We start from the raw sequence: 22,189 nt of genomic DNA on the forward strand, positions 1-22,189 counted from the left end.
GCAGTTTAAGTAGAAGCGTGTTACATACTCTATAAATCCTCCCACGTGTGTAAGTATTCGTCACACCAAGGAGATGTGCATATAGCTGTTCTTCTGGACTAGCCTGAGCTGTTTGCTGTTTGGCCCCAAGCAGAGGAGAAATGGACACAGCCACGTGGCTGTTGCCGGGTAACTCGGTGGCAGAACGGCTCTGAGAGGAGTCCTATTCAACTCTTCTATTCTGGGTTCACTGGTTCAAATCCAGCCCTAGGCTAACAACTACTGTAATCATTGGGTTTGGAATTCAGAGAGTCTGACTTTCAGAAACCCTTTTGCTTATCTGTTACTCACTGAGTTTCCATCACACACTTCTGCACGAGGGGAACCGGGAGAGGGGCCGGAGGACCCGGCTCACAGTCCCAAAACTGCCTCTGCCCACCTTCCAGTCCGCACATCAAGGCTTCTCTTGCTAGATTATCTTTAAAGGCAGTCCGGTGACCGAGGCGGGCATGTGTGCCCTCTGGCTTGGAAACCCGCATCAGCATGCCGGCCGCAGCTGAGGCCACCTGAGTGTCCCCGTCCTGCTCTCATTCTCCCTTCACATCTGAAAAAGCAGGCAAGCCTCCCTTTCCACACCACAGCTAAGACACATCCTCCCTGACCCTTTCAGTCACACCCCATGGATTAGAAAAAAAACAGAACATGTGCAGAAACCCGCAGACTGAAGACCCACCCAGGCTAAAGCACCAGGCCTCCGTGTGGGCGTGTGGGCGTGTGGGCTCCCTGCCTGAGTGGGCAGGGGACACCACGGGGCCTGTGGACGCCCTGCCACCCCCGGGGGTGACAGAGAGTGTGACCATGTCTGCAAGCTGCTCAGTCCCCCGGTTCCCCACGCCCCGCCCATGTTGTGCCAGTATGTTCATGCTCTGGGTTATATTTAACTCAAGTCATAATATTTAGGGGGGTGGGGGTTGGAAGCCTGCTGTTTCACCAAGAAAGGCATTTGAATAGTCTCAGTTCCAGAGAATTCCAAGGGCTCGGGGAAGAGAGTGAAGCGGTTGCCCCAGATTTGTCTGACACATCGCGGTCACGTGGACCCCATTAGCGGATGACTGAGGCGGCGAGCAGGCAGCCTAAAGGAATGTTGTAGAAGCGATGAAGAGGAGCCAGTGAGAGATACCAGCAGGAGGCTGGTGCCTCTGGGGGTCCCAGGGCGCTCGCCCCCCACATCCCCACGGGGAGGGAAGCTCTAATTGGCAACAGCGCCTGCCTCGTCACCATCACCGCCACCGCCACCGCCCCACCTCTTACACCTGGCGTCAGCCTGCAGGGGAGGCAGAACTCGAATCCCATGGGCTGAGAGGTGCTCCCTCCTGGTGCCTCTGATGAGAAAAGACAAGCTTCCAGAGGGAGCCCATCCTAATCCTGGGGGTCAGTGTTTCCCCCAAAGAAGTCCCGGCAAGGTTAGCCCGGGGCCAAGTCCAGGGTTATCCATAAAATGGAAACGCAGCTAATTCTATTTTATTCCTTACAGGACCAGGATCGCCTTGAGGACATAGATTCACCCATTTCCAGATTTCATGGTCACTCTGTACGTACTTTTTATTTTAAATTGAAGTATAGTTGATTTAACAATGTTGGGTTAGTTTCTGTTGTACAGCAGAGTGATTCAGTTAAACAGATGTATATTCTTTTTCATATTCTCTTTCATTCTAGGTTATCACAAGCAACTGTGTACAGTTCTGACTTATTTAGAAAACAGAAAGAGACTTACCAACATAGAAGGCAAACTTACGATTACCAAAAGGGAAAGGTGGCAGGAGAGATACGTTAGGAGTTTGGGATCAGCAGATACAAACTACTATGTGTATGTGTTTTTAAAAGCTGAATCTCTAAGTACATTTTCCAGAAGTTCTTTCTATGTTACAGAATACAACAAATTTCTCTGGGAGACTCAAACTTTTTTTTTTTTTTTTGGCATCACATCACGACTTCCCCGAGCCACGAAGGGCAGTTGGGACAGAATCCCAAACGCTCGGAGGCGGAGTCTCTGAGTAGATGGAGAGTGAGGACAGGCGTGCTCGCCACGTGTTTCTTATTATGGTGTCTAGACACAGGCAGGTCTCAAAGCTGCAGGGGGAGGAGAAGTGTCATGTCCCAGGGCGCCAAACACATCCCAGTCTGAGCAGACTCCAATCTCCTCACCAAATGAGAGCAGCTAGAAGGAGACTCGTGGAGCCTTTGGTGAGAACAGGTCCCACTCATGCTTCCAAGGGTCTTGTGAAATGATGGGGTCCAAGAGTCAGTGACTCAGGGGGCGGGAATTCAGAGGACCTTGGCAATTGGGGGCTATCCCAGTCCCCAGACACAGAGACCACCGTCCCATCTCTAAGGCACTAAAACCAGCACTTGCTTCACATTCGTGGGAACTGACATATGGTATAATTTTTTTTTAAATCTTCCAAGTTCCCTAGGCAGCTTTGACGTGAATATTAATACTAACATAATTTCATGATGATTAGAGAACACAATTAGGGGCTATTAATAATGACACAAATAATGACATTTAAGGCCTCATTTTTAATTTGAGTAATATTCTGTCTGGTGATATTTAAACAGCTCTGTCTAGCACAATTAGGGCAGTGCTAGGGTGCAGTCACTGCTCACAGAATCTGTCAGGCCCACCTCACCCACCCACCTGCATGGCAGAGGAGATGGATGGGGGGAAACTGCCCCAGACCTGAGAGGCTGCAGCCATGCGTGGCCCCTCGGAGAGGAGACCTTGTGAGCAGATTGCAACAAAAGTCCAAATGGAGAAAGATGGCTGGCGGCTGGACTGGAGCCCAATGAGAAGCAAGATACTTCCATCTTCAGGTACCACGCTCCTCCTCAGAGCTGGAGGGACAGTGCAGCTGTCCATGTTTCCAGCCCAGCTGTACTCAAGCTGTAGAATGTAGCTTCTACCTAATCCCAGAAGCCTCTCCAAGCCCTCTTCTTCAGTCACATTACCCCACTCCTGTCGTAGCATATAGCATGCTCGATTCTAATCATCTGTTTACTTATCTACCTCCCCAGTGGGCTGCTCACTTCTTGAAGGGTTGAGGTGTCTGAGCTCCCAGGCACATAATAAGCTCTCAGTGAGTGTTTGTTGAATGACTTGATGACCAAACAACAGGGTCCTGCCTTTCATCTTAAGGTGCATGTTGAAAGCTGAAATCCCATGACAGCATTATAGCTGCAAAAGCTCTAAACTGCATCTTTTGGATGTTTCTGACCAACGGCAATGATGTGGAAGATGACTGTGCAGGTGGAGGGGGTGCACAGGAAGGAAATGTCTGTGAAAGACAAAACTTCAGTGGCTAAGCAGGTGGAAAGCCCGTGACACTTAGGACCTAAAATAACCCAAAAGTCCTTGACCTTGCTCAATGAGCATTAACCAGTTGGAGATTAGTATTTGTGGTGGTGTAGGCTCAATTCTATATGCAGAGAACTGACAATTAAGGCTGGACTAGAAGCTAGGTTTTCTCCCCCTTCAGGTTTCTATAGCAAAAAGGAGGAACCGAAACACCAACTTCCTGATGACTGAGGATCTTAAATAAATAAAAAGGAGGAAGAGGAGGGCGGGGGTGGGGCGGGGAGCAGGGGAGGACGGGGGAGGGGAGGCGGTCATGGGGGAGGAAGGGAAGGATATTGGGGAGCAGTCATCCTAGGCCGGCACTTAACAGTACTTCACGCCCACTATCTCTCTGATTCTCACAGCAATCCTATGAGATATATTTTATTATTATTTTCATCTCACAGACGGTGGAACTGTAGTTTTAAAGAGGTTACATCAACGTGCCAGGTCACACAGCAGTGTGTGGCTGATCCCAGCGTTCAACCCATGTCTGTCTGACTCCAGAGCCCAGACTGGCACTACCCTCTGGACTAGGACAGGTGACCGAGGCGGATGAGGACATGGGGGATGCTTCTGCCTCACAAGAGGGACACAAGAGGAGGCAGCCCCTTGGTGTCCCTCCCACCTGAGGACCTTGCGAGGTCTGCAGGGGGAGAAGTGAAAATCCACTGGCCAAGGGCCAGAGCGGGCAGCCCGAGAGCCAGTGCGGCCAGGAGGCTGGACTCCTGGAGCCGGCGGAATGGGACATGTTCTAGGACAGAGCTGGCAGGCAGCTGGCTCCAGCACAGGCTGATGGTGCTTTGGCCAAGGCCAGCGAGGCTGCAGAGGCCGGGGCAGGGTCTGCAAACAGCAGGAGAAGTTAAGTGGAACCTCTCTGGGTAATTGACTCTGTCTGACCACAGGACCCCCTGCCAAGCCCGGGCAGGCCCAGGCCTGACACGCTGCAACCTGTCTGGAGTCTGTTTCGCGAGGCGGAGCGCCTGGTTGACAGCAGGCTGGTAATTTTGTTATGAGACTCCCCCCTTCCAGTGCAAGCCTCCTTTTGTCTGAATCCCTGATGCCTAGAGGCAGGATGGGATTGAATGGAGGATGGAGGGCTGGGAGGTGGGGGGTCCAGGCTGAGCCCCTCTACGGACCAGAGGCCCTCCAGCCTCCCTCAGCAGCCCTTCCAGGAGGTGAGCTGGTACCCACACCCCTCACAATGCCACGTGCACACTATCAAGACAGGCGTGGGCAATAGAGAAAGGCACTGGATCCCCATCAAGGGATTCTTGTGGCAGCAGGGAACCCCCCAAAGCCCCAGAGCTGGTCACTCATCAGTTTTCCCCTCCCAAGGGGAGCTGCTGACACCTACCACCACCCCCCAAATCCTCCCCTCTCCCTCCAGGTCCGTGCGGCCTGGGCATGAGGTCCACTCAACCCTCACGCCCAGCCTCCCCAAGGCAGCAGCAGGAAACATGGCCTGCTTTGACAGGGACCCGGGACCCCCAGGCCCTGACCATTTGGGGAAGCAGCTACCAAGGGCACAAGGGGGGCTCAGGAAGGGCTCGGGGGGAGCATAAGGGCGGAGCTTCCCAGGACCCAGGGCTGGGGGCCAAGGACTCCGAAAAGCCACGTAGAAACCAGCCAGGGGCAGGGCTAGACTGCCCCCTCCCCCCAGGTCTCTTCTGGCTCTGGGGTTGCTTCTCACTCTAGCCGTCTTCCGCTCCTCACCTGCAGCTTCTCCCGGTGCCCTGAGGTCCAGGACTGAAGCTATTCTCCCAGCTGAGTCATCTCCGGGGACTCCTGAGTGAGGCCCCACCACCGATCAGAAGCATAGTAATGCTGACTCCGCCTCCCCGTGTTTGGCTACGTTCCCTGGGTGCCAGTCAAGGGGAAACCCTTAGACCCTCTCGCCCAGCTGTTACAACATCCTCCTAGCTAACATCCAAGCCTTCCCTCTCTCCCCCCTCCATCCCTGCTACATACACCATCATCAGAGTTACATTCCCAAAGGGTGACAGTTACAGCCAGCATTTATGAAAAGCTTATGTGCCCAGCCTTATTCTAAGCCCTACAAGGACATGACTCGTGTGGTCCTTACCGCAACTCCGCGACAGAAGTACTATTCAGCGCTCCCATTTTACAGATGAAGGAACTGAGGCACAGAGAGCTTAAATAATCTGCCCCAAATTACGTAGCTAAGAAACGTAGCCAGGATTCAAAACTCTCTTCTCTAACTCCTAAATCAAGAGTAACAGAGGGAGGGGACAGCTCAGTGGTGGAGCGCACGCTTAGTATGGACGGGGTCCTGGGTTCAGTCCCCAGCACCTCCACTGAAAAAAGTAAATAAATAAATAAACCTAATTACCTCCCCCTGCAAAAAAATTAAAAATTAAAAATTAAAAAATAAAATAAACAGTAACAGTGGTCACATTAGACTCTTTCTCGCCTCAAAAACTTTTCAGGTCCTCTAGTATCTTTACGACCCCAAATCTACCTTCTTAGTTTCTGTACCTTCAAAATCCTGTCCTAACCTACCGTCCTGCTCTCGTCCTCAACCCTTGCATTCCAGCCCAAGCTGTTACTTTTTCTTCCCCACTGTTAAGCCGGGGAAATTTTGTCCTCAGTGTACCTTCTGTCACCAGTTTCTGCCTACCCAAATCCCTTCCTTCTCGCCCCCCAGCCCAGCCAAAAGTCAGCCTTTGCCCTTTTTTGAGCTCCTCTTGGGAAAGCAGACTGTTACAACGGCAAAAGGATTGGCCTGGAATATATGGGGTTAAAATACTTATTCTCCTTCATGGCTCTGTCACCTTGAGAGAGCAAATTCACCTCTCTGAGCATCGGTTTCCTTGTCTGTGAAAAGGGAGTGAGGATGATAACAGTGCTGATTTTCAAGAGTTGTTGTAATGATGCAAAGAAGTAAGTTGGGCAAAGGGTCTGGCTTCTAATGGACTCTCAGTCAAGGTTAACATTCTTCCCACCTGCCCTTCCTCCAACACCCATCCCCTCACCCAGCTCCCTGCCCTCCCAGCATTTATCTTGTCTCCCTGGGTTTTTAGCTGTTCTGGTCCTCAGGATACTATAAGTTACTTAAGGGAAGGTATTACCTACCCATCAATCAGTCTCTGAATTCCCCTACACACTTTGCCAAGCATGAGACATTGTTGAGGGTCCATAAAGGAGCGAATCAAGGTGCAAATCCATTTAAATGCTTGACCAGTGTCAATTTAAACATTAGAGAGGGGATCTGCCTACCAAAAAAAGGTAGCGGCAGTTGGTATCTGAGTTCCCTTCAACCTTGAGTGTAGAACAATCTCTTTCCTAGGGAGAACTTGCGCGAAACACAGAGTTCTCTATCTTACCGACGACATCAGCGTGAGGTCACATTGACTCTTCAAATCCGTCTCTAGCCCGCTCATATTTTTCTCCTCCGAATTATTTTTTCCAGGGGTCTGGCATTTCCAGTCCAGACCAGGAAGCTGAGGTTCTCTGGCAGCCCCAAAGCACGGCGGCCCCTGGTGGAAAAGCCAAACCAGCAAATAGAAATGTCACTCAATCATTTCCCAGTGCTTTCCTCTCACTGGCCTTCTCCACTGCATATAATGAGAAATGCTTTTTGCCCAAATATTGTTTGAATTTCAAATACACAATTTCCCCGGGGGTGACCAGATGAAAAGAGAACTCGGGTTTGCAACATAAGACCTCTCTGCGGAAGTTGCATTGAATGAAGACCAAAACTAAATTTTTATTGAGCTCCTTGAAATGACAGAAGCACATCAAGGCAACCGGGCTCCCTTCCCACTGCGATGTGCTAAAATTATTTTAAGTGTTACACCAAGGAAGCACCCCTCGAGGGGTGAGGAAAGAAGGAAAGGATTTTAAACGCAGTGGGCAAAACGATAAATCTGTGCATGGCATCTGCCCCGTTCCCTAGTACAGCCCCAGCAGGTGCGTTCCTACACGCCTCTCCGTACAGGCACTGACTGTCCAAGGCTGAGGTTCTTAATCAGAGGGTGTGGGGACAGTCTGACAGGCCCTAGGGCAATGACTCTTAGTCTTGGCTGTGTTAGAACCTCCTAGAGAGTTTTATAAAAAATTCTGATGCCCAGATCCTACCCTGGATCACTTAGATCAGAGTCTCTGTGTGTAACGTCTGGACCCAGGGATTTTGTAAAAGCCCCCGGGTGATTCAAATGTGCAGCCAGGGAGGGATGTGTACATAGACTTGGAGGGTGTAAACCCCCTGAAATGGCAGCTAAACTTTTTTTCTAATTGAAGTATAGTTGATTAACAACATTGTGTTAAGTTTCTGGTGTACAACATAATGATTCAGTTACATATATATATATATACATACTCTTTTTCATTAGAGGCTATGACAAGTTATTGAATATAGTTCCCTGTGCTATACAGTAGGACCCTGCTGTTTATGGCAGCTGAACTTTTGTATGTGCGTTCTTCGGGAGTGAGGGGTCATCACATTTGGACAATTCTTTAAAATATCTACAACTCCAAATAGGTTTTAATAATAGGTCTGCAGCTTGGTGTCTTGGGTTCCTCCTAAGATACTGTTGTCAAGAGTTAGGTGCTAGTGGGCAAATGAAAGTTCTCTGGTTCCTTAAGGAGTGGGCTTGTGGACCAAGATCCCATGTGACAAAAAGCCTTCAGTGAGGGGCCCAGGGATGCTGTTGGGGACAGGATGGAGGAAGAACCACTGAAAAGCAGAGGGAAGCGCTCCTGCAGAAAAAACTGGGCACTCGGTGCAATTTGCTATGCCGGCAGCCCTGTCTGTGGCTCAGCTGACAGCTGTGTCCAGCTTGGCCTCTGAAGCCGGACAACAGAAGCCAAGTCCGTTGAGAGGGTTGAGTGCCCAGGATCTCTCGTTCTGGGAGCTCCATATCGCTGGCTGACCAGTGCACGCCATAAAGCTGTCCTGACAGCCAGCTGGTAAGTGTGCGTTGGCAGCTGGAGGGAGGCAGATGGGGGTGGGGAGCCTGAACCGCCTCCCCAAGGGTAAAGAGGCCCCTGGAGCCTTCAGCATTATTGAAACATGATTTCAGTAACTCCAGGAAGGGGTGGAGGAGGGCTAAAGCTTGTGTACTTTCTAAACTGGACTGAAAGAGAGAGGGGGGCAAGGAGGGGCGGGCTGCGCTCACCAGCCCCCCAATACGCCTCCTCCAAGGCCTGGAGGCCATTCTGTTATCAGCATCACTTGCCACCCCTCCTCCTGCCCCGTCCCCACCTCATCCCCCAGGGCCTGGTGGGATCTTAGAACTTGGGCTCTACCAGGGTACAGCCAGGCCGGTCTGCAGCACCAGCGTTGCCAAAAGGCAAAAGGGCCGGCCTGGGGCTTCGCGGCCCCGAGGCAGCTGCCTGAGCGCTCAGCCCTGCTGATGAAAGGGCCCCCTCTTCCTCTCTTCTCAGCCCCGTGCTCTAATTTATCCTCCCCTTTGATAACCAACTCCAAACACGCTCAGCCGAGGCCGGGCCACCAGCGCACAAAGGCCTGCGCTCTCCCGGCTGAATGCGCACTTCGCTCTTGCGGGGACTTCTATAGAAGGCCAAATCCACCAAACAAGCTATTACACTTAAATCAGACAATGCCCGAGGTGACGGCGAGGAGACCAGCGCTAATGACTCAGCCAGCAGCGGGCCTCTCTATGTGGAAGCTCTAGCCCAGCGTGGGAGCGCAACCCGCCGCCCTTCCCAGCCTGGCGGCCGCATCCCTCTCCTCCTGCTCCCGGACTAGAAAGTTGACCCTCTGTGTCTGCTGGTTCTCTGAATCCTGAGGGTTGATTCCCCCTGGGCCCGCATAGACTGACTCTCAAGACCCTTTTTGCCTAGGAAAAAGAACCGAGAGATTAAGTCGGTCTGCCCCCTTCCCTCTCCTTCATTCTGAAGATGAGACCCTGGGAGTAGCTGAAAGTCACAGAGTCAGCTGCAGGCAGAGCCAGGAATAGACTCCCTTGTTTCTCGCCTCATTCAATTCACGCAAGAACGAAAACGAATCCAGTGATGCACATAGGGCACTTAGCATCGTTTCTGGCACATGAAAGCACTCAATAAATATCGGTTGTTCTCTGTTGCAGTAATGGCAGCATTTTTATAAAAGTCGTTCAGTTACTTCTGGAGTGCTTGTGGTGAGCCAGACCGTCTTCAGGGTGCTGGGCATAAAACAGTGGACGTGACGCTGCCCTCCCGAAGCTTACATTCTAATGGAAGGTTCCAACTGGTCCATGGGTGATGGCATCACAGAGTGGGAAGTGATAGCCCAGGGGACGTAAAGGGGGCTCAGGAGTCCACAGGAAGAGCACCTAATCCAGACTGTGGGGCTCAGGGAAGAGAAACTGGTGTCTCAGCTGAGACGAAAGGGTGAACTGGTAGCCAGGAGAAGGGAGACAGGGAGGAGGGGGACTGGTCTGGGAAGACAGAGATTTCTAGGAGGGTGGAGCTGAATGTGCAAAGGAAAATGAGGAATGTAAAGGCAAAGGAAGGAAAGATGCATTCAAGGAAATGAAGTCAAGAGGTCAGTATGACCAGAAAACCAGGTCCGATAGGGTGGCGCAGGGAGGAAAGCTGATGGTGGTGAGACCTGTGGCGGGAGCAATCAGCACAAGTCATCTCATGAATCACATGATAAGCCAGAGAAAGGAGCCTGGACTGTAGCTGGAGGAATAAGGGATGGTAGGACTCATGGACATGGTAGAGATCACAGGATGGACTGTGGGAAATGGGGCTGGAAGGGAGCAAGGCAGGCAGACCACATAACAACTCAAGCCCTGGTTTACCCCTTGTTCCATTTCAACACATTATATGGTTCTAATCTTGAGTCACCGAGAAGAGGACTCATGGAAGGGGGACTAAGCTGAAGACAGGGACCTTTCCCTGGCCCCTTAGACCATTATCCCAAGCCCGGAGCACTGCAGAGTGAGGGTGAGTTCTTCCCCAGCAACCAGATTTGTGACTGGGGGCCACCTCCATGTCCCCATCGGTACAAGGGGGACACTAAGTAAGTGGCATATGGCCTTGCAAGCTCCCATTCTGCTGTTCTATTACATAAACTACCTACCATGTATTTTTATTCTAAGAAGCCTTGTTTTTTATTTTATAAGAGAGGAAACACAGCTCATCAAAGTCAAGTCCCCTGCACAACAATCAGACAACTCCTCTTCCAGGTCCTAGAGAGGCCCAGCTTTGACCCCGGCTGGGAAATGCTGTCCAGGAGCTGTGGTCCTGAGCTGTCCTGGCCTCTTCTTTCACAGTCTGTGCACAGACCCCTGGTCTTCAGGAAACCCCCTTTCCCAGACCCATTGCCCTCAGGAGTGAGTTTTTACAGAAAGCCAAGGTACTGTCTCCTTGCTTAAGAGCTCTGGCAGCCCCTAAGGAAGAAGCCACAGCTCTAAGGATTCGGGGCAGGGGGACAAAACGATAAATTCAAGCTGGGGTCGGGGAAGGAAAAAAACCGCATCAGAGCTGTCTGGGACTGGAAACTTGCTCTCCAACCCGTTGCTTTAGGACGCAAGCAGCATTGTGTCCAGAGGTGCACAGCTGCACAGAACAATTCAAAAATTGCCTTGTTGGACTACAACGTGCCAATTTTTCAAATCTAGAGCCATTTCCACTATTACAGCCTGTGCAGCTTAAGCCCGGAGAATTTTCTTCTGGGAGGGAAAATTGATTCCGGGGTTACCATTAACCCCCATTAACACAGCACGCCCCATTCCAAAACTATTCTTGGGAACCAAGGGGGCCAGAGGGAGCTGGAGAGGCCCATCGTGAAGTTGGTGCCCAACATCACGGGTGCTAACAGCCAACGTCCATTAGCCCCATGTCTCAGAAGGCAAGAGAGTGAGCACGATGGAGAGAGGCGGGGTGAGAGGGAGTAGAGAGGGATCTGGGCATGTGTTTTCCCAGGAATTCCCAGGCTTTGGAAGCTGGCCTGCACAGCTGACTTCGACTGGGTGGGTTGGGGACTTGCATGAGCTGAATAGCAGGAACCAAGGCTAACATCGCGTCTTTATTTTGACTTGCAGCCCTCACCAGTGACTGCCCTCTCTCTCACAGGGGCCAGGGCTTGGTAGAGGAGCGTCCTCCAGGAGCTGGCTTGGAGGTGCCCATCCCATCCCCATTCCTTGTACCCAGCTGCTCAGGGGGCAGGTCTTTGCCAGGCACCCCGCTCTAAGGCAGCTGGTTCTGTCCCCCGAGGTGCTCTATAGGGAAAATCACTCCAAGCCATTCTAAGTGCAGTCAAGAGCCAGCAGCCTCGAGCATGGGGTGTGCTGTGACCTCCCTCTTGAGTAACAGAGAGCAAAGACCTACCAGCCCAGCAGAGAAGGCAGCGGTGATGGCAGCTGTTGCAAAACAAGGAGAGAAAGACAACTGTGTGAACAGAGGGGAACAGCAGGCAGTGGAGGAGAACAGCACATCCACTGACCCCCCCCCCCCCGAGCGTTATCTTGTACATGCCGATGACATAGCAGTAGGCACTGGTCGTGGATCCAGCAAGCCCGAATCTGAATTCCGGCTCTGCCACTTGACCTTGGATGAGTTACTTATTCCGAGCCTCTGCTTCTTCTCCCCTAGCCTGGAAGTAAAAATAACCACCCGGCAAAGTTGATGTCAACATTACATGAGATAATATAGGAAAGGAATGATTATATGATGGTCGTTCAACAAACGTACATATGTACGTATATAAACAACCAAGGGAGCCCACCATCCCTTGTACAAGGTCTGTCTACTGCTCACAGAATGACAGAGCTTCATTCTTCTTGCAAGAGTTTGCTTGTGTCTGAGGCTGTGGCTATTGCATGCCCAGCTCTGAACTTCAAAAGTTCCTTTCTCCCCACCATCCCTGTCCCTCCTCCAGCATCACCACTAAGCCATCACTCCTGCATCCCTCTCCAGGGACGCTGTCTGCTCACACTGCCCAGAAGAGCTTGCAAAGAAGGTCTCCTTAGTGCTGGGGGTTCTGGAGAGAGGAAAGTACTCCAAGTGCAGCATTCATTCCACCAACATTTAGAGTATCTGCCATGCACTGCGCCCACTGGCGGGGGGGGGGGGTCCCAAGATGAGCACTATCAGCCCCAGGCCTTTAGGGGTGTCAGGGAGACCCATATACACAGCTCATTACAACTCTCCAGGGTGAGTGCAGAGAGGGCTCAGGAGGAAGAGGCCGCACAGAGGGGAGACATGTGCAGGGACGCCCAAGGAGGGTGCCCTCAAGGGTGTCCCCCCCCCCCCAGTGGTTGTTTCTGTCCCTGCAGACACTGGGAATTTGACCTCTCTTAGTCACCGGGTGATTTGTACGGGAGGGGAGGGGAGCGCGCCCGGCTAAGTGCTGACGGGACGTCCCTGTCAACACAATGTTCCGCCTGGCCGGGCCTTCATATATAAAGATATCTAATGAATTAGTTAATTAATGAGAGGAGTTTGATTGATAGATCATATGGTGCTCGCAGCAGGGTGAGTCTGACCCTCGATATCGCCGCCTCGGCTGCAATCCGTCCCCCTCATTGGTCGGGAGCGCGCGGTCGCTCTGGCAATTTGCATGCATTTAATGTAGCTCTTTAATAGGATGTAATGTTAGCGAAAGCCGAAAGCGCCGCAGCTGTAACTTAAAAGACAGCCCCATTACTGCAAGCCTTATAATTAGGGTAAGAGGGAGACTCGGTCTGCCATATGTTAAAACTCTTTTGAGGTTAATAGCTCTGTAAGATTTTTGCAATTTAAAAAAAAATTACACTTGAAGGATGATGACAAGGCTCATCAATGAGGCGCCTCTCCACCGGAGGGAAGGGTCAGGAGGAGCCAGTGTCCCCGGAGGAGCCCATGTCCCTCCCCCAAGGCCTTCTTCCCCGGGGACGTGGCCAGGTGGCCCCTCTCCGCCCACAAGTCGCTCCTGTCCCCTCCCGTTTCCCGTACCCCGGCCCCATTAGCGCCAGGCGGCCGGCTGGGCATCGCGGCATCGGAGCTCGCCCACCTGGCTCAGCGCAGCCCCCGCAGCCTCCGGTCCCCGCATCCGCCGCGGGAGGGAGGGCGGCCGGCAGGCACTCCGAGCGCACCGGGCCGGGAGCAGCGCGGCGCGTGCTTACCTTGCAAAGTCCCGGGCAACTCCGGAGCAATTACGGGTCCCCGCAGGTCTCCGGGCCGCTGATTGCACAGCCGGGGCCCGAGTCAGGGAACACGCAGCAGGCGCTGCCCGGGGAGGGGAGAGGAAATCGCTGGGAACTTGCTTGGTAAATACCTGGCACAAGGCCTTGGAGGTGTTTGCCACCTCTGTGCTTCAGCCCCCGTGGTGGGGCTGGGGACAGGGTAGGGGGCGAGTGAGGTGCCCAACCCTGTCCTGGGCCCGATGGACCTGGAATGCTGGCTCCTGCACCCGGCCGCGACGTGGAACAGGAAGGCCTCCCTCCACTCACCAAGCCCGCGTGAGCTCGGCTGCACCCTCCCGGCCTCTGGGGTCTTTCCCAAGAGTCCCTCCCCGGCGGCGGCCCCGGGGCATGAGGGGTGGGGGGGCGCCGGCGCGGAGTGGCGAGTCCGCGGGAGTCAGTCTCTGGAGACCCGAGTGGCCTCCTCCCGCGGTCCCCTCCCGCAGCCTGTGCTCGGCTGGAAGCCGGGGAGAGAGGCCCGCCAGGCACATCCTCTCCCCCAGGAGTTCTGCCTCCTGCATCTTGCCCCTCCCCCTCGCTGCATCGCCGAGTGCGTGGGAGTCGGACCAGATTCCTGATGACAGACACTCCAGACAAAACCACAACAAGGGGAAAAAAATAACTCCATTTTTTTAAGGGGGCTCTTGTTAAAAGGAAATTACAGGAGCGATAAAATTACTGCTAATTGCACAATTATCTGATTATCTGATTATCTCTGGTACCAAAAATACATGAGATCCTGTTGCCCCTCCCAGCCACTTAAAGAATTCTCAGGGACCTCTCTTGTGGAAGAACACAGATTTCTTTTGCCAAAACCCGGAAAGATCAAAGAATATAAGGAAAGGAGGGTGCCTGTGGGTAAGCATAACCAAGGGAAGATTCAGGGAGGCCAGTGTCGCTCCCCTGAGAGGAGAAGGCAAAGTTTAGGACAGGACTGCAGAAGAGATGGAATAAAGGAGGGGGGTATATGTCAGAGCTAACACGGCTCAAGTGATGAGACCCATGGAGGTCAGGTCACCTGTCCAAGGTCTTGGAAGTCAGCAGCAAGGTGTGGGGGTGGTGAATATGGGCTGGTGTTGGATGGGGATTAGGGGAAGCTGTTGAAACCCTTAAACCCTCATAGCCTTTTAGAGATGGGTTCTGCAACCCAGGTAGAAAAACCTTGTCATGTGACAAGTCTCGCTTTGCAATGCTGCACATGGGTAGCTGCTAAAAATGAGCACATTTTTTTAAATTGAAGTATAGTTAGTTACAGTGTGTCAATTTCTGGTGTACAGCATCATGTCCCAGTCATGCATATACATACATATATTCATTTTCATATTCCTTTTTATCAAAGGTTATTACAAGGTATTTTTGTTGGCTAACTTTTGTTAGTGCTTTATGGTTTATAAAGCATTTTCCCACTTGCTTTCTCACATAATTCTCTCACCTACCATGTTCCATCGAAATCCCCATTTTTGAACGAGCTAACAGAGACTCAGACAATGTGAAGAACTCCCTGGAGGTCTCACGAGTTGTCATTGGAACAGGCCCCAGGCCCAGCATCTTTGCCCTGGATCTCAGAGCCTGCCTTGGGGAGACAAGTCAAGACTTGAGGGATTTCTCTGCAGGGGACCAAGGTCGTGTGAACAAGGTACTGAAGTTAGGTTTCATTATCTTCTTTTCCTTCATTATTTTTTTAGGTCAGTGGTCCAGGCACACTGTTTGGATGTGGCCCAGTCATCTGAAACTATTTTCCCACGGGAAGGGACTTCACTTGGCATACTAGCCTGAAATGTCACTTTCGGGTCACCAGCGATGCCTCAGCTCCTTAATGGGAAAAGGCATGGGCAGGTCCTGATGGAAGAGTCCACTTCCTGTTCTCCCCCTCCCATCTTACCAACCCTGTTCCCCATCCTCTCTGCTGCCACATACAGGGGAGCAGGAGGTATAGAGGATCCAGCCCCAAGAATCTCGCCAGTGCCATGTAGACGTGAGGGCCACCGCAACTCCCCGGAAACTCCTTGGCAGTCAAAGCCACTCCTCTATAATCACCACCTTCTACCACTCGCTCCCCTGCAGAGCAGCCATGGCTGCTGCTGAATTACCATCCACAGATCAATGGCAGGAGAATTACAGGGCCATGCCTGCTGCCAGCAGGGCCTCCCTCTGGAGGAGCGTGGGGACGCATGCAAGTTCACTTCATTAGGCCAGCGGGCCTCCGAGTGAGACCAGAACAAGGCTGGAGATCCCAGGGCTGGGGGCTGGGAGGCATCTGCCTGGGCAGGGCTTTGAACTCAGGAGGAGTGAGGACAGTGAGGAAGTGAACGGGCCTAAGAGGGCTTCTCGGAGGAAGAGGCTGACCTGGGGCCTGTCCGCCCCTCTAACCAGCTCCCAGCATCCTCTCCCCCTACACACAGCTCACTTGGGAGAAATTAATGAAAAGTAAACAAACTGGTTTTTCCCATCAGCTCCCCCTTGATAGAGGGTCTGTGGCTGAAGAGGCCCATGGGCAGTGAAGCAGGCAAACGGCCCAAGCTTAGGGCCTCCTCCCAAGAAAGGCCTGCTTGACAAAGGACTCCCACTATAGAGACGTCTCTTCCCCTAAGACGAAGCTCTCCAGGGATTCGGCAAACACAGTCCCTGTGAAATAGATGCTAAGCATTAAAGATGAATCAGACTTGCCCTGCTAGGAGTCTAGAGTCTTGTGGGAAAGACAGACACATGGCCGCTAGACTTGGAGAATATCAGATATCTCCAAGTTCAATGCCCTCAAGTTATAGAGAAGAGGAAACAGAGGTTGAGATTGAAATGCTTGAGCCAGATTTTCCAGCTGGTGGCAAGGTCCCAGCAGGAACCGGGCATCCTGACTCCCCATCCAGTGCTCCTCCCACCACAAGGCAGAGCTGAGCAGGAGCCGGAGCAGCACTTAGCCCAGTCACAGCGGCTCACCTTCCCTGCTTTCGCCCAGCCCTGGCCGCCTTCCTCTCCTGCTGCTTTCTTCCAGGTGAAGACGCAGGATTAGCAGCTGCTCCTCAATCCTTCCTGCCCGGCCAAAGCTTTGGTGTTTCATTTCTACACAGTGGAGGGATTGATAACATGTAAATATTCCATAAAAAGAAATTTCTTCAAACAGTATGGAGAGTCCTTTAAAAACTAAAAATAGAGTTACGATATGATCCAGCAATCCAACTCCTGGGATTCTAATTCGAAGATACATGCACCCCAATGTTCATAGAAGCACTGTTTATAAGAGCCAAGACATGGAAGCAACCTAAATGGTCATCGACAGATGATTGGATCTGAAAGATGTGGTATATATATATACATACATACACACACACACACACACACACAAACACACACACAATGGAATACTACTCAGCCATAAAAAAGAATGAAATAATGCCATTTGCAGCAACATGGATGGGCCTAGAGATAACCATACTAAGTGAAGTAAGTTAGACAGAGAAAGACTAATATATGATATCACTTATATCTGGAATCTAAAAAATAACACAAATGAACTTATTTATAAAACAGAAACAGACTCACAGACATAGAAAACGAACTTATGATTACCAAAGGGGAAAAGGGAGGGGGAATAAATTAGGAATTTGGGATTAGCAGATACACAGTACTGTATATAAAATAAATAAGCAACAAGGCCCTACTGTACAGCACAGGAAATTGCAGTCAATATCTTACAATAACCTATGATGAAAAAGAATATATGCGTGCATATATATATATATATATACATAACTGAATCACTATGCTGTACACTAGAAATTAACACAACATTGTAAATCCGCTAAACTTCAATAGAAAGAAAGGAAGGGAGGGAGGAAAGAAAGAGAGAGATAGGAAGGAAGGAAGAAAGAGGGAGAAAGCGAGGGAGGGAGGGATTGAGGGAGGGAGAGAGGGAGAGAGGGAAAGGAAGGAAGGAAAGAAGGAAGGAAGGCAGGAAGGAAGGAAATTTCAACACAATTTACTTTCAGGCAGGAGAACTTGGCCAGGACTGGAGACGGCAGACTGGGGACACAGGTTGGGAAGAGGGATGGTGAACCACAGCTGGGCAGCTGGAGTCGTCTCCTTGTCAACCAAGGGGACTGCATCTTGCAGCTTCTATTTTACAGCGAGAATGGGGTTGAGTCCTCCTTAACTGTTCTGCTGTGCCAGACAGTCTCCAGCCTCAGGGCCTTTGCACTGGCTGTTGCCTCTAACTGGACTTTCCCAGACGGCAGCAGGACTCACTCCGTCACCTCTTATAAGTCTTTGCCTCAAGGGTGCATGTAGACAGAGACCTCCCCTGACCTCCCTAATTGAAATGCCTTGCTCCCAGCATTCAGCATCCCCACCCTACTTTCTAGTTCTCTACAACACTTAATGACTTCTAGCGTATTATGTAACATATTCACTCATCACGTTTTGTGTATGTCTCACCTCTAGAAACCACTAGAAAGCGAGTGTCAAGAGGGCAAGGGCTTCGTGTGTTTTGCTCACAGGAGCTAGAGCACTACTTAGCACATACTAGATGTTCAGTAAATCATGAGTAAAGAAATGAACTAAGAAATTAATCAAGAATCTTCAAATATGAGAACTGGGAGAGAGCTTGAAGATGAACAAATCTCAAATCTTCAAATTGTGGGTGAGAAAAACGGGAGTCGGAAAGCATAAGAGAAGCTGTCGTGGAGGAGGTGACGTTTGAGACAGAATTTTTTTTCCTTCTTTTTCCTCTCCTACAACTAGTTCATTCCATGCATGTATTTATTCATTCATTCATTTACCCATTCAGAAAATATTTATTGGATATTTACTTACTAAACACTAGGTGAAAAATAATCATAATACTTGACACACATCAATCACTTTTGTTCCATTTATCTCATTTGAACAACCCTGTAAGCTTTGTACTCTTATCCTGATTTTATGGATGATAAATTAGTACTCAGAGAGGTTAAGCGACCTTCTTGGTCACACACAGATAGAAAATGGCAGAGGTGAGACATGGACCGAGGTCTGTTTGGCTCCACACTTGTGTACTGCACCATGACATCTTTTGTCCCCACTTTTTCTTTACCTTCCTCTCTCTTGGGGCCAGACTAAATGGCCCAGTCCCGGTGGCAGCCAAGATCACCCAGAGCTGGAGTCCTTCTGAGTTGGCCCAATCCTGCTTCTCCAAACACCCCCACGAAGCCACCTGTCCCCACCCCCTCTGCTTTCCTCCTCCTGGCCCCGCAATTGGAGCCCCACATCCAGACATGGGTATGATTCACAGCACCAGGACTGGTCCCCGGGAAGGAAAGAGGGCTCATAAAACCTTACGGCAGTTTTATGACGTATTCTTAGCTTTTACAGGCGGGCTGGGCGGCCAAGGCTGGTGAACAGCGAAGTGTCTTGGGCAGATGGGCGGGCCCCAAGGACCCAGAACTGGCGAAGAGGAGCTGCAAGTTTGTAAAGACAGCACTATCTTTTAGCTGCTTGAACGGGGAAGAGCGATACAGGACATACACAGACCTCTGTGGTTGAAAGAGCACTTTGACATTTAATGCCCACCAGGCACAGTAGGTTTTATTTCAGATTCACAGACGAGGAACCCTGCAGAGAGGCTGTGGAAACTCCAGCTTTCCTTCCCGAATTCGGCTCTGACGCTAGGACCGCCTGGCATGGCACTAACTCTCAACCACCTCTGCGACTTCTGTGGACGGAGACAGCCCAGGCAGTCACCACTCACACCATCTCGGTCCAGACTCCATTACCAGGGTGTCCCATCCCAGCCCAGCTCCCAGGTAAATTTCTGCTACAGGCATCCAAGGGTTGGGGAATCTCTCACCCATCCATGTCTGTGCCCCTGGAACCCTAGCTTGACTCCTCCACCTCCCTTCATACCCCTCCACTTCTCTTCAAGTCACTCCCATCTCGTCATTTCGAGTGCACAGCTTGCGTCAACACCAGACAAGGGGGCTCAGAGTGAAGGCAGTGACCCACAGATGTAATCACCTGTACTCTGATTTATTTCGGTCATTCCTGAATTTCGAATGGAAAACAAATAAGGTAGGTCTGGTCAGGCCTCTTTGATAGATGAGGAAACAGGTTCAGAGAGGGCAAGCAGTTTTTCCCATGTCACACAGCTGATGACCGAGAGACCCAGGAGATCTGAATCAGGTGTGCTGACTCAAATCCAGGTCCTCCTCCCTTCTCTTCGGTAGGTTTCAGAGAGTCCTAGGTTGCCCCCAGCTGTTCAGTGTGGCAACATTTCAGATGCAGCGGGGTCCTGCTTCTTCACTAGATGAAAGCTGCGGCTGCGTTTCTTAGCCACTTTGGCCCAGAGTGTCTGGGCATATTTCAGCTTGTGGTTCTTTGAGCCTGTAGGTGGATGGTCCTCCTTGGTTATCGAATGCCAACATCGGCCCCCACTGAACTCAACTGTCATTTCTAACATCTCTTTCCTTGACCCAAGCCAGGGACCCGGTTAATCCTCCTCAGGCCAGAGATCATGGATCTTTGGATCACTAGGCTCAAAAGGTGATGACTTTGAAAGTCACCTGTCCAGGCATTTGTCCTAAAATCTCATGCCTCCCCACGGAGGAGAGCATCGAACATGGTTTAAACTCCTTGTCCCTGGAAGCTTCTTAGTGAGGCTTTTCCAGGTTTGGCTCCTTTACAACACCCTAAAGTATGGTGAACAGGACCCCACACTAGCCTGACGCCCTCCTGTTCCTGAAGCCTCCAACCTCTGTGCCTTCTTCCCCTCGTTCCCACCACGTCCCAGTCACTGCCTGCAGCCCCTCAGAGGCCCCTGCTGTCCCACCCCTCCAGCCCCCGATGCTGCTCCCTCACACCTGTGCAGCCCCCCCACCTGGAACTGCCTCCCAGGCTCATTCGCCTGCCAATCCGCCTACTCGTCTGTCAAGAGACAACTCAAAGGTTGCCTCCTCTGTGAAGCCTTTCCTGATACACACCCCAGTCTCTCCCGCCAGAGAAATCCACCACCTCTCCTCTAGGTAGCCCTCGCTGTGCCCTGGCAAAGGAACTAGCTTCCTGCTAGGCCTGGGAGCGTTTGGAGAGCAGGGATGCTGTTTGATTCCTCTTGTAATCTTATCAGAGATCCTGAAGACGCACCATGCGCACTCGGCAAATACCTAAACACGTGAGTGGGTGACCACTGGCTGCATGTGGAAAGAGGAGCTTAAAACCTCACCTATGTGTCCGTCGATGGGTGAAGTGAGAAACAAAATATGGCCTATACATATGATGAAGTGTTACTCAGCCTTAAAAAGGATGCGAATTCTGACTCATCTTACAACCCGGGTGAACCGTGAGGACATTGTGCTAAGTGAAACAGACCAGACACAAAAGGGCAAATACTGTATGATCCCACCTACGTTCAGTACTCAGAGTTGTCAAATTCAGAGACAGAGGATAGGATGGCGGTTGCCGGGGGCTGGGGGAAGGGGTGGGGTGGTTCCCCTGAGGGAAGGACACTAGAGGGGAGTCCAGGTGTTCCTTCAAAGCCCTCATGGTCGTGTAGCAGTCTGCCCCTCCCCCACAACGGCAGATCATCCCATAGCACTGAGCCTGCCTGAGTGGGATTAATCTCCATGCATCCTAGCTCTCCCCTTCCTCAGTGTAACCAGCGAAAAGTTGCATCTGGCCTCTGCCACGAAAACCAGTGTTCGGGAGAGATATACATACACATACATTTTTGCTCCTTGATTTGCACAAAAGTACAGCTGTTCATCAACATACAGGCTACGCATTTCTGGGCTATCTTCCTTCACTTGCCTCACACCCTTTGGCCCCTGAGAATTCTGGGAAGCCAAAATGACCGCAGTGTCCTTGGCCTGAACCCTTGAACCCACACCAGGACCTCCTGACACGTGGTTCCACAGCCCCTGCAGTGGCTGGCCGAGGTGCTGGCCGTGGACGTGGTGAGAACCTGGCGAGCATCTATCCAGGGGCAGTGGGGGAAAGGGGGTGCGGAGCACCTGTGAAGTCTCCCTTCTCCAGCACAGGAAGGATATTTAGGGCTGGAACCTCAAACCCAAATGGCTCATGGAGAATGTCTCACCCACGGGACTCCTGCCAGGAAAGTCTGACCCTGAAAACCCAAGTCAGGGTGATACCCCAGGGCTCGTTTACTGGGCACCTATTATTTGCAAGGTTCTGGGCTGCATACTCTGGGGTGTGCCCACCGCAGTGCCTGCAGTCTAGGATGGCAGATGCCAAGGACCCAACTAGGTTTAATACGGGGACGGGGCACAGCGTCGAGAGATGCATTTCAAACACTGTAAGGGTTCAAAGTGGAAGCAACAGACTCCAACGCCAGCAGTGCCTCCAGCCAAGCCAGCCTAGAAATGCGATAGCTAGGGGGCTGCCCTTCTGGGAGAGTTGAGAGCAGGTTGAATTCCTGGCAGGATCCATTATTCTTCTGGAACAGAAGAGGCTATGGCCATAGACTGACTACTGCTGTTGAGAGATTCCTTGTCTCTGAGCTTGGGACTTTGGTGAAGATGCCCCAGAGTCCAATGTTGTTAGTACTGATACAGGGTCGTGGTGAGGATGGAATGAGCTACCATATGTAAAGAGCATCTAGCAGTACCTGGCCCAGACTAGGTGGCAGTGTGGTGTAGTGGTGCAGAACACAGACTCTGGGGGCAAACTCTGGGGTTGGAACTCCAGTGCCACTCGTTGC

General features: G+C 51.5%; 2 long non-coding RNA genes across 2 annotated transcripts; one reads left to right on the forward strand and one right to left on the reverse strand.

Moving 5' to 3' along the window:
• Positions 1–1,339: 1,339 nt before the first annotated feature.
• On the forward strand, positions 1,340–1,835 carry LOC116276761 (uncharacterized). Its single transcript, XR_012066590.1, has 3 exons — positions 1,340–1,442; positions 1,514–1,570; positions 1,696–1,835. It is a non-coding gene; the product is annotated as an uncharacterized lncRNA (long non-coding RNA).
• A 1,822-nt stretch (positions 1,836–3,657) lies between these two features.
• Positions 3,658–14,007, reverse strand: LOC140691114 (uncharacterized). The gene is made up of 3 exons (XR_012066589.1): positions 13,453–14,007; positions 6,721–6,873; positions 3,658–6,211 (listed from the first exon to the last, which is right to left on the reverse strand). It is a non-coding gene; the product is annotated as an uncharacterized lncRNA (long non-coding RNA).
• Positions 14,008–22,189: the final 8,182 nt, after the last annotated feature.

This window comes from Vicugna pacos, chromosome 33, assembly GCF_048564905.1.
Source record: "Vicugna pacos chromosome 33, VicPac4, whole genome shotgun sequence".
Classification (NCBI taxonomy): domain Eukaryota; kingdom Metazoa; phylum Chordata; class Mammalia; order Artiodactyla; family Camelidae; genus Vicugna; species Vicugna pacos.